This window comes from Hyperoodon ampullatus (assembly GCF_949752795.1).
Source record: "Hyperoodon ampullatus genome assembly, chromosome: 2".
Taxonomy (NCBI): Eukaryota; Metazoa; Chordata; class Mammalia; order Artiodactyla; family Ziphiidae; genus Hyperoodon; species Hyperoodon ampullatus.
The window spans coordinates 132280355-132291986 of NC_136915.1; positions in this window are offsets into that span (position 1 = coordinate 132280355).

Below are 11632 nucleotides of genomic sequence, written 5' to 3' on the forward strand. Positions count from 1 at the left end.
AACTAAGATCTTTAGACCAACAGACTTCAGATGACATCATCAATAAAGATAGTGGTGAAAAGATGCACTCCAATTTCTCCTCTTTGACTCATGGACATTGAATCCTGGCTCTGAGGAAGACATCACATACATTGGTACACCCGAAAGGACATTACCTCATGCCAGCCAGGTTTTGCCACCCAGCTGATGTATAATATTAGAAAAGCTGTCCTACTGTTTTATCAGGACAAATACTGCATGGTCATGGGAACATAATAAGACCAGTGAACTCCATAATTATCAATCTCATTGTCATGTTTCACTTGCTTGGAGGTTGGTATTTTGGTCAGAAGTTATACTGTGTGTAATACTTTGATGGTGTTTTGTAAGTCCACTGATTCGGGTTTCAGCAGAAGGATTAGGTCAGAGAAGGCAAATCTATAACCAGAGTAAGTGTCTATTCCAGGAAGAACAAAGTCATGGCCCTTCCATGATAAAACTCGTCAACAATTATTAAGCTGCCATTAGGAAGCGGGCTGGTTCTACCAGGGAATAGTGGGATATGGAAACTTAGCATTGTGTTCTAATATTGGTAGGTTGAACACAGAGCAGTGGTTGTAGCTGGGCAGGCCTTGGGTGATTTGAAGTCATTTTGCTTAGTCCACATATAATATACATCCCTGCCACCAGGGCCATTTTGTATATGAGCCCTACAGGCAAGAAAAGGATAGCTGGAAAAAAATCTGACTTTTATCTACAGGATAATTTACCTTGTTTAATCATTAAACCTTCTTCAGCATTTATATGGAATGCAAATATCTTTCTATTCTCTGCTCCTTCCAAATGGCCTACGCACATACTTCTCGCCAGACCTCCTTGTTACCAAGTTTCCTCCACGTCCCGGCCAGACCACTAGATCTATACCTCTGGCCATCTCGCCTTTCAGGCAAGTGAACAACCAGATGCATTCCTCGAGTCTGTTGGCAGGGACAAGCTGGTGCCCTTCATTATGGAGCTTCACACATGCCTGGCTCAGGACTCAGAGGAGCTGACGTAGAAGGTCTGGCCATTCTGGAGAAGCTGCAGACCAGCTGCTGCCCCACCGCCAACAAGGAGAGCTAGCAGATCAGTAATAATGCGTAAGTCAAAAGCATTTGGCATAACACTGACCTTCAGAGCGTAAGAAAAGGATGTTTTCCATTTCTGCTTTCCAAATATCACAGAAATTTCTCTTGTAGGCAAAACCTACTTGTAAACTTTCAGTGAATGTAATTTTGTGAAATAAAGTTTAGCTTACTTAGCAAATTGAGCAGAAAGCAGTCACAGAGGGCAATGTTATGGATGGGAAAATGGAAGACACTTGAAAAATGTGAATAAATTGAGAGTGGTGGTAAGGAAAGCAGTTGCCAGTGTGCTTTTCGTTCAAGTGACTGGGTGAATGGTTGAATCACCAACTGATAGAGATAATAAAGATGATAGGAATGACTATCTTATCTCTAACAATTAAGTTTCCATTACAACTTAAAAATCCAATTCTTCCCACTGAAATCAGAGAGTAATTCCATTGCAGCATCCTCACCACCTTCTCTACTATAAAAGTATAGCACCTTCATAGCTTTTGAAGGGTCACAGTGTTCCTACAACTAATTAACTCTCAATGTCTTGGTCAAAGGAATGTTCTAGGGGCCCAGCCATAATAGTAAGAGGGTGGCTGAGCAATCTATTATTTGCTTATAATAGATTTATTTCAAAACTTCTATCTCCCTGAACATTCAGACTTATTTTTTACACAGAATGTCAAGGTATTAGTATTCTATTCTGTGTAACAATATTGCTACAAACTTAGTGGCTTAATACAATAAAATTCATTATTTCACAGTTTCTGTGGGACAGGAATGCTGCCATGGATTAATTTGTTCCTCTGCTGAGGGTTTCACAAGCTTCCAGTCAGGGCTGCAACATAAACTGAGGCTCCACTGAAAAAGAAACCACTTCCAAGATCACTGAGGTTGGCAGAGTTCAGATCCTTGCAGTTGTAGGACAGAGAGATTCAATTCCTTACTTCCTACTGGTCAGAGGCTACCCTCAGCTCCTAGAGGTCGCCCACATTTCTTTGTCACATGGGGTTCCCCCAAATAGACATTTGCTTATTCAAAACCAGCAAGGGAGAGAAAGACAGAGAGAGAGAGAGAGACTCTCTCCAGCAATATCGACAATAAATTCCCATGTAACATAATGAAACCATATGCGTATAATCCTGCGCATCCTGTCACTTTTGCCACATTCTACTGATTAATACATCACAGGTTTCACCTATATTCAAGAAGTGGGAGATCACAGAAGGGCATGAACCAGAGAAGTCAGTGATCACAAGGCCACTTTCAGAGTCCACCTTCCACACCAACGTATTTCCGAAACTTCAACTTCAGTGACTATAGGCCCCCCTGAGCTGTTTTTATTAGACAACCTAGAAAATTAATAACACTCTTAGGTGCTCAAACCAAAATATTAAATCCCTAATCCTATGTTAACATCATAGTGGGTATCCAGCTATATTTTTATTCAGATGCAGACATGTATATAGGGGTTTGCTTGCTGGTGACATTTGTTTTTGTAAAAAATGGGAGTCTGAAATAAATAACTAAATTTTATATATATATATATATATATATACACACAAACACACATACACACACACACACACATACACACACACACACATAAATTACAGTCTTAAACAATTTTTTAAAAATCCCTAATCTTGAAAAACCATTTCCAAATTGGTAAATTCAGCCCAATAAAGCCTTATATTTGATATGCTATGAGTCTATGTCCTTAGGCTATACTACGGTTGTGTGTATATACTCCAGAGTTTTCCTATTACTGTTAGCTGATGTCCTGTAATATTATCTGCATAACAATACAAACACATAAGGCTACATATGAACATATTTGATACACAGACTATCTTCCCCTAGAGCAGGCCATAGACTTCCTTGAAGGAGAGTGAAGTTGGAGTCTGAAGAAAATTACCATCAGCTTATGAAAGTATCTGTCCTAAGTTTGACCAGTGAGAGGCTTTTATTTATTAGTTTCAAATAATTAACTAATTAGTTTGTTTTTAATTAATGTCAGAGACAGCTAAAATTACAATGATGTACAGAGGATGGTTTCCTTTTCCAGTAGGGAGGTCAGTGAAATTTGATTAAAATTTCTTAATCATACTGTTGATTGACACTTCTCAATCACATCCGTCCCATTAGAGAGTTCCAGTCTTATCTGCCACTGTGGTCATGTTACCTGGCAAGGCTGAGATGTAATTCTGCAATTCTCAAAATCACATTTTAGGCTTTGTCATCAGTTACTTACTTGAGTTTTAATAAGAGAAATGGGAATGCTCTTTCAAAATGCCATAGAGGGTTTCTGATTTCTCTTTCAGGCTTTGATTTGTTCATTTTAGAATTTAAAGTTTTCCGTTTATCTCTAAGACCATTAGAAGAAGCCAGCTTACATCAGCTGTTGTAATCCCTGTTTTAGTGTGGTAACTAGGCACCAGGTTCCATTTTGTCCACCAAGGCCCTGCCTTCCACCTGCATTTTATCCTGTAAAACCACAGATAACAAGTTTGAGAAATATTACTAAATCACACAGATTACTAGTGTTTTATTCACAGCTGGCAAGGAGATTTCTATGTGAACCCCAGATGTGTAAATTCCATTTTAAGGTTATGTTTCTTACGGACAATCCTGGTGTTAATTATTATATTTATTACCTTGGACCCTTCAGAAAAGAAATACACACTCAAATGGAAAATTTGCAGAGTTTAAGAAGGAAACAACTTGCAAAGCTGTGAGGGAGGTTTAAGGATAACAACAACAACAACAAAATGAAACGCCAGTGTTAATATCAAAGAACCATCACCATCTTGTGATGGCCACTTGTATGTGTCAATTTTGTAGAGCTAAGGGGTATCCAGATAACTGGTAAAACATTATTTCTGGCTGTATCTGTGAGAGTATTACTGAAGAAGATTGGATTTGTGTAAAGTTCATCGTCACCAATGCAGGTGGGCATCATCCAATCTGTTGAGGGACTGAATAGAACAAAATTGTGGAAGAAGGGCCAATTTTCCCTCTGCTTGAGCTGAGATGTACATCTTCTGCCCTCGTACACCAGTGCTTCTGGTTTGAGAGCCTTGGGACTCAAACTGCTACTTACACCATCAGCTACCCTGGTTTTTAGACCTTCAGACTTACCACTGGCTTCTCTGGTTCTCCAGTTTGCAGATGGTAGCTCATGGGATTCCCTGACCTCTAAATCGTGTAAACCAATTCTTCCAATAAATCTTTACATAGCTAGAAAACTAATATATGTCCATATATATATATATATATATATATATATATATATATATATACATTATATATATATATATATACATTATATATATATATACATATAGCTACCTAGCTCTATCTATCTATCTATCTATCTATCTATCTCCTATTGGTCCTGTTTCTCTCAGGAACCCTGACTAATGCACAGTCTAAGCCTAAAATAATAGCTCTCAAAAGGGGAAGATTTTTGTCACCAGGAGAGCCGTGGCATCTGGAGACACTTTTGCTCACCCAACTTTGGGGTTGTTGTTGGAATTTAATGTGTAGAGCCCAGGTATGTGTGTTCACAGAACAACCACCTTTCAGAGAAAGGGATTATCTGTTCCAAGTGTCAATAATGCCAAGTTTGAGATCTGGCCTAAAGAGTTAAAAAGTAGGGAAATTAAGAAAGTCAGAGAAAGTTACCTCTGAAGAGGGGTGACTGAAAAGGTGCTGTCATTCCAAAGTAATCTGGCAGAGCCAGAGACAGGGAATAAAAACCTGGTGTAACTTCTGCTTTTCTGACCTACTTACGCTTCCAAAAGGGTGAACCCAACTGTATATCGGATGAGAAAAAAAGCTGCACTGACACGGACTACAGAAATTCAGCCTCTTAGGGCACAGAGAAGAAAAAAGTGAGGTTAAGGATGAATCAGGAGTGGCAAATGGAACATATCTACCAGATTTATATGACTTGAGAGTATACATGACTATCTAGTAAAGGACTCTGAATAGAAAAAAAAAATCTAGAAAAAAGCGTTGAAAAACAACATGCATGTGATGTGGAGAGGAAAAGAACTTTAGAAAATATCAAATAATAAAGCAAAGAGACAGGAAATACAAATGACTTTCTCTAATGCTGACACCACAAATCTAGACGCATAGTCCAAATGGGGGCCAATGAATTTCATTTTTCTTTTCTTTTTGGTTTGTAGAGTTTGGATGTATATATCACCCAATAAGCATCAGACATCTTGCCTTGCTCAGATATTTGGCTTCCTATAAATTAGTAGCTTTTGAACTGTTTTCCCTAGATAACAAAACAGTTTGTATGGAGCATTCAAACTGCACTCCCTCCAAAACCAAATCAAAAAAATATATATATCAATAAGCTCTACCTTATTTAATTTGTAAGACTTACATGGGAAGAAATTTCTTAAGGCTAAATTTAAAAGACTACAATATGTACATTATTTTCTTTATTTTTTAGTCTTTGACCAAGAGTTTTAAAACCGTAAAGAGACATCATATGAGTAACATCTGAGTAAAGCACATGTGGCTTTTGATTTTAATCTCCTTGGGAGCACTGAATATGCCACAGACATATGAAGAAAGAAGAGAGCTGTGTGCAAAGCAAATTTTCTTTCTATATGCACACCTTGAGAGTAATAAAGCAACTATCAAAAGTAAAAATTTAAGGACCTTTAGATCATTTTAAAAAATGTGACAATAACAAACATCTTTTTAATATCCCTGAGAAGTTAAAGGCATTATTTCAAAATCAACTTTATTAACATTTTAGTAGTATTGATTTTGTGTTATGTGCACACACTTTGCACTTGTTCATGATGTTGAGCAATTTTTATGAAACTGTCTCATTTACTTGTCCACCAGTTGCTTGCAAATATGAACTGAGGAGTTTCATAAACATCTGAACTCCACATTCAGGGAAAAGAAACATCTGTTTAAAAGAAAAAGAAAAGTTTCACAAATGTTTCAAGGGACTTACGATTAGATTGTCTTATGGTATTTTGCAGACTCAGCAGTTAAAATATATGTGTATGAATGCGGAATATTATTTATACGTTCTTAATGTCATAGAAGGAGAGGGTGGGGTGGGAGAGAGAGAGGAAGAGAGAGACATAGAGAGTACTCTCATAAAAAAAAGGAAAACCACTATATTTGTTTGTTATTAATAAAGTATGATAATTGGGAAGCACTGAGACATAAAAAGAGTACTGAGATTTCTAGAATTAGCCAATTACTATAAATTATTTAGCTAAGAACTCAGATGTATGTAGAAATTTTAATGGTATTAATTCACCAAGGAACAGTCTCTCAATAATTTTGATTATGCTGAGAATTTAGGCTGCGTATATGAAACATGTACTTTTTCCAAGAAATTCTTGCCCAGGAGGATTCGACTGTAACTTCATTGCTTACTTTGGGAACTTCCTGAAAAGTGTCAATTTATCTGACTCTTCAAATAGTCACATTCTCAGAGCAACAATTTGATGGTGCAGACAGATAAAACACTGCTAGCAACAACAGGCTACTTACCTGGGCAAACCATTGACTTCTCAAGAACAATTTACTTAAACAAGAGTCACGGGACTTCCCTGGTGGCACAGTTGTTAAGAATCCGCCTGCCAATGCAGGGGACATGGGTTCAAGCCCTGGTCCGGGAAGATCCCACATACCGCGGAGCAACTAAGCCCGTGCGCCACACTACTGAAGCCCGCATGCCTAGAGCCTATGTTCCACAACAAAGAGAAGCCACCACAATGAGAGGCCCGTGCACCACAATGAAGGGCAGCCGCCGCTCACCGCGACTAGAGAAAGCCCGTGCGCAGCAAGAAGACCCAATGCAGCCAAACAAAACAAAGCAAACAAACAAAATAGTCACTTTTAAGCCCTCTACATCACTGTGTCCAGCAGCCCTAAATTCTTAGGAGAGGCTGCCTCCTAGGCTATAGTCCTCAGTAAGGTCCCTGAATAAAGCTTAACTCACAACTTCTATGTTGTGTGTTTTTATTTCATTCAACAATAGCAAAGTCTTTAATCACAATCACAGCCCCATATTAAAATAACAAGACTAAAAGCACCTGTACACAGAACCTAAAACCCTGTACTGCAAACTGCTGATATTCCCCTTCAGACTCACCATACCACTCTGTCAAGTTGATGGTCTTCCATACAGCAGGAGGTAAACTCAGTTTTTCTGATCAACATGTTATTCTTCTCATCTGTCAGGGAATTAACATTTGAGAAAGTGGAGGTGGTATTTGCACAGTAGTGTAGTATTTATACATATTTGTCTCTATGCTCTTGAAACACACTATAAGATTATCAGTTATGCATCACTGAATCATCTGTTTCTAATGGGAAAATCTGGGAATGAATTCCCCTTACTCATGATAGACTTCAAAATTGTGACAATCACTCATGCAACTGCCTTATGTTCAGGAAAAATATTACCTAAGTTTAAGCACAATTAGGACTAAGAAACTCTTACCAAAAAGTCAAATGAAAGTCTTTTGTGGATTATGACCCATTTTAGGTTATATGGGAAACTATGACCTTCCTCTGTAGTATGGGGAAACTGCAACTCACGCCTAGATTTTGGGAAACACATGGAGGTCCAGAAATCATAAAGCAAAAAGGAATAAAAAAGTGTGAATACATAGAAAATGAAGGTACCTTCAAGGAAAATACACTTTAGGGAAGCAACTTGGTATGTGTAAATGACTGTATGTAATGTTTGAATGTAGCAATTTGAACTTAAAACATGTGTTAACAAAGTCAGACTATAGAATCCTCTACTACCTCTGAGCAGGACCACAGCAACCTTAAAGTTCCTCTTAACTAAACTTTAGATAGGTTTCTTCCTGACTATCAGCCTGACTTCCTTTCCTTAGAGCACTTACTTCAAATAACTTGCAGTTGGAATTTTTTTCTTTGTGCCTTTGAGAAATAAATCTCCTTCCAGCCCCACATCAGTTTTAAAACCCTTGTCTTCCTCAGTGGTCTCGGAGTCATCCCTTTTAAGTGTAATCATCAAGGAAGGAAGCTCCCCAATCTTCTAGTTTCTATGGGAGGGTAAGACCCTAACATCCATAAGCCACAATTTGCAGATATGGATGGCTTAGTCACAGAGGAAAACATTTGCAAACTCAGGAATAATAGCAAGATTAACGGCAAGTCAGTGTTTTTATTTTGTTGAGTTGATAAAATTCTACAAGAGGAAATTTTCTAAAATAAATACAACCTGTAGAAAACCAAGGCTCTGCAAGGCATGGTAAACATTCAAAAGAAACCCAAACTAACATCCAAAATATTCTAAAAAAATTAAGATTACTCAGTCAATGCATCCCAAGGAGACAGTAGATGAAGGGGTTGGATTGTGTAACATTTCTTACAAGTTCACTGTAAATACATTGCCATCTTTCCAATTTTCCCCTGGAAATTCTTTTTCTTAAAAACTGTCCCAATTCTCCCCTTCCTGGCTCTCTTTCCAACTCCTGTACCCTCACCCTCAGTTCATTAGAAATAATTACTTACAGAGCACAAAATGCTTTCTTATGTAAATTTAAGAATGTGCTGCTTTGCCTTTCCTTTATTCTACTGATGAGGCCAACATGGTGCAAGACTAAAACACGTTAAATATCTACCTTGGAAGACTCTGGACTCACAACACTGTGAATAATTGTTCTTAATAGTTATTACTGTATCAGATGAATAATTTCTCCTTACTGAGTGTTCACTGAAAAGGTTCTTATAAATAGCATTATTCACATTTATGGTACTAAAGTTGATTAATGGATTACAGTATTAACATCTCTTTCTTTGACAGTATAGTGAAAATAAGGAGATACCAAAATTAGGGAGAAATTCTGGCTGTAAGTAAGATTATAATTAAAAAGACTATGAGGAAATAAATATGGATAAGGCTGTATGTTATATATCTTAATCAGTTTAGATCTTCATTTACCATAACTGTGAGTAACCTAGTGATCTCAGGCACACAAATCTTTCTTCATTGCAAGACATCTCCTGGACTCCTGACAGTGATGTTTACTAAGCAACACAGATACCAAGATTTTTAATTAAAAAAAAAAAAGTTATGATGCATCAAGATGACAGAATGCTATATTTTAAAATTCACATTTAACAGAATATTTATTAGCAGGAAATATGGTGCTAATATAAATCACATAACTAAAAAAAGCAAGATAACAATAGTATATTTAGTACTATGACATTTTGCAACGTAAGAAAAGTCTATAAATATACACAAAAATAAATAGCAGTTACCTTTGTTTAGCAATATTTTGAGTGATATTTATGTTACTCTTTATTCTTAAATGGGCTTTCATTTTTTTTATAGTGATCATATCTTTTATGACCAGAAACTTCCTTTTCACAGGCAATCAAAATCTCAGTACACACTATTAAAATGAAGCAACACAAAAGCAAACCAACAACAAACCAAACCAAACCAAACAAAAATTTTGGTGACAATAAGAAAACAAATATTAAAGCATCCATGCTTTTAAAAGCTTGTTAGAAATTCTCATATTCATACAGAATGTTTACGTCTAAATTACAGGTTTTATAACCCACACATGGCATTGGATATAAATGGGGCCATATCAAAAATAGTTGTGTGTGTATATGTTGTGGAAATAAAGACAACCAAAATGAGAAAAACAAACAAGCTATGTGTATAGAAGTTGCTTTAGTAAGGTAGCCAGCCATAGCCACTGTCACTTGAGCTTGGCAAAGACTCAAAGACAGGCAGGAGGTGGAACAGCTTTACAAAGAATAGATTAAAGAAGAAATAGCTTCAGATATGTTCTGATAGGAGATTGTTCGCCTGGGGAAGCCAGAGGTGGCTAACTATGTGATTAGTTTGAAGAGCCTATTTGGATTTTTCTGGTTGGTCCTGAGTTGGAAGCAGGGGCAAAATTAAGCAAGTTGGCAATCATTGACCAAATCCTCACCATTTCAGTCATTTGCTACAGAGGTAGTGGGTTAGAGTTCTATTGTCATATATCATCTGCCATTGGCTGTTTGTATATTCAATCTCTCAGTCCCCCCCCTTTAGGTCATTCACTGTCTTATGAGATGTTTCTTGAGATCCAGATCTTTGCTACTTGGGAATTGTTCAGCTGTCATCATAGTCAACTGTATTACCAATCTTATTGTTATTGTTATTATGCCACCATGACAATCATCTGATGAAAGAGTGGATGAAAGAGGCACAGAAGCATTTAAAATTCTGGACTGAATGAACAGATGAGTATCATGATCACTATGATAAAAAGAAGAACAACTAAGCCTCTGTAAGATGCCTCAAAACCAGGAACCCTATTTTCCCAACCTAGGTGTACAGAATAAATCCCATAGTCCATGAAGATCAACCTTAGAGAGCCAATTATCTTTGTCCTTAAGGTAATATATAGCCTGTTCCACCTGCCTGTTGCATTGATCCAAGTACGGAAAGAAGTATTAACAACGACACAGACACCACGACTAGCCAACAAGAAATACACAGCAATGTGATCGTCCTTTACTACTCATGCCAATGAATTAAGACTGATTTGTGTTCCACCTATGGCAGAAATGGTATTGTTAATAAATTCATCTAAAATTAGTGATAAGTTTCTTACAGTCTTTTCTATTTATATTATTCCCACTAATGGGAACATCCTTCTTACTGTTACCAGTAATTCCTCTGGTAGAGTGCATGAATAAGGGTAGCTTCATCTGGGACTTGTGTCTGAATTGGACGTTCTAGCTTTGGTGATTTATAAACTTAGGGCTACTGTGTAAAGAAAAGTCTTTAAATACTATCTGTAAACTGCACGATGTATCCATCTGAGGCAAACAGGACCATGCATCCTGGCCACAAAGAAAACAGTACTGGTAGAGGTAAATGGAAATTCAGGGGAAAAAGGAATTGTTCAGGACACAAGGTGGAAATCAAGGCCTTGAATTAGCTAGGTTACATATTGGGATCTATATTTGTAGTTTTTACATTGCAAATGTTTGACCCATCATCCTGTGAAGGTTGTTGAATGAAAATTTAGAATTATTTAGGGTTTGATTAATAGATTGTAATGATTGGTTCTTTCTCTGATAGAGAACACAGGCTTATTTGTTTGAGGTCATTTGCCCATGCAGGTGCAAATGGAAACTCCACTGCTTATAATTCCCTATAGTCTCATTTGATGAAATTAGACTTACCCAGAGGTTTTTATCAGAGGATCTAGCGATGGATGGCATATCCAGCCATCAGTAAAAATAGAGCAGCGGCTACTGTTTGGGATAATCTAAGAATGTGTTAGAATGAGAATGTTCTGAAATAACAATTATGAGAAGGAGTAAAAAGGGCCATTTATAGATGGACAAAAACAAGGAGTTTATAGGAAATGAAAATTATTATTATAACAAGCAGTTAAAAAACAAAATGAGTATTAGGCAGGAGTCTTGGTTCTACATCTTGGGCAGAAGCCGTCTCCTTAGGCCATCCACCTGTTCCAAAGATCCTAAGG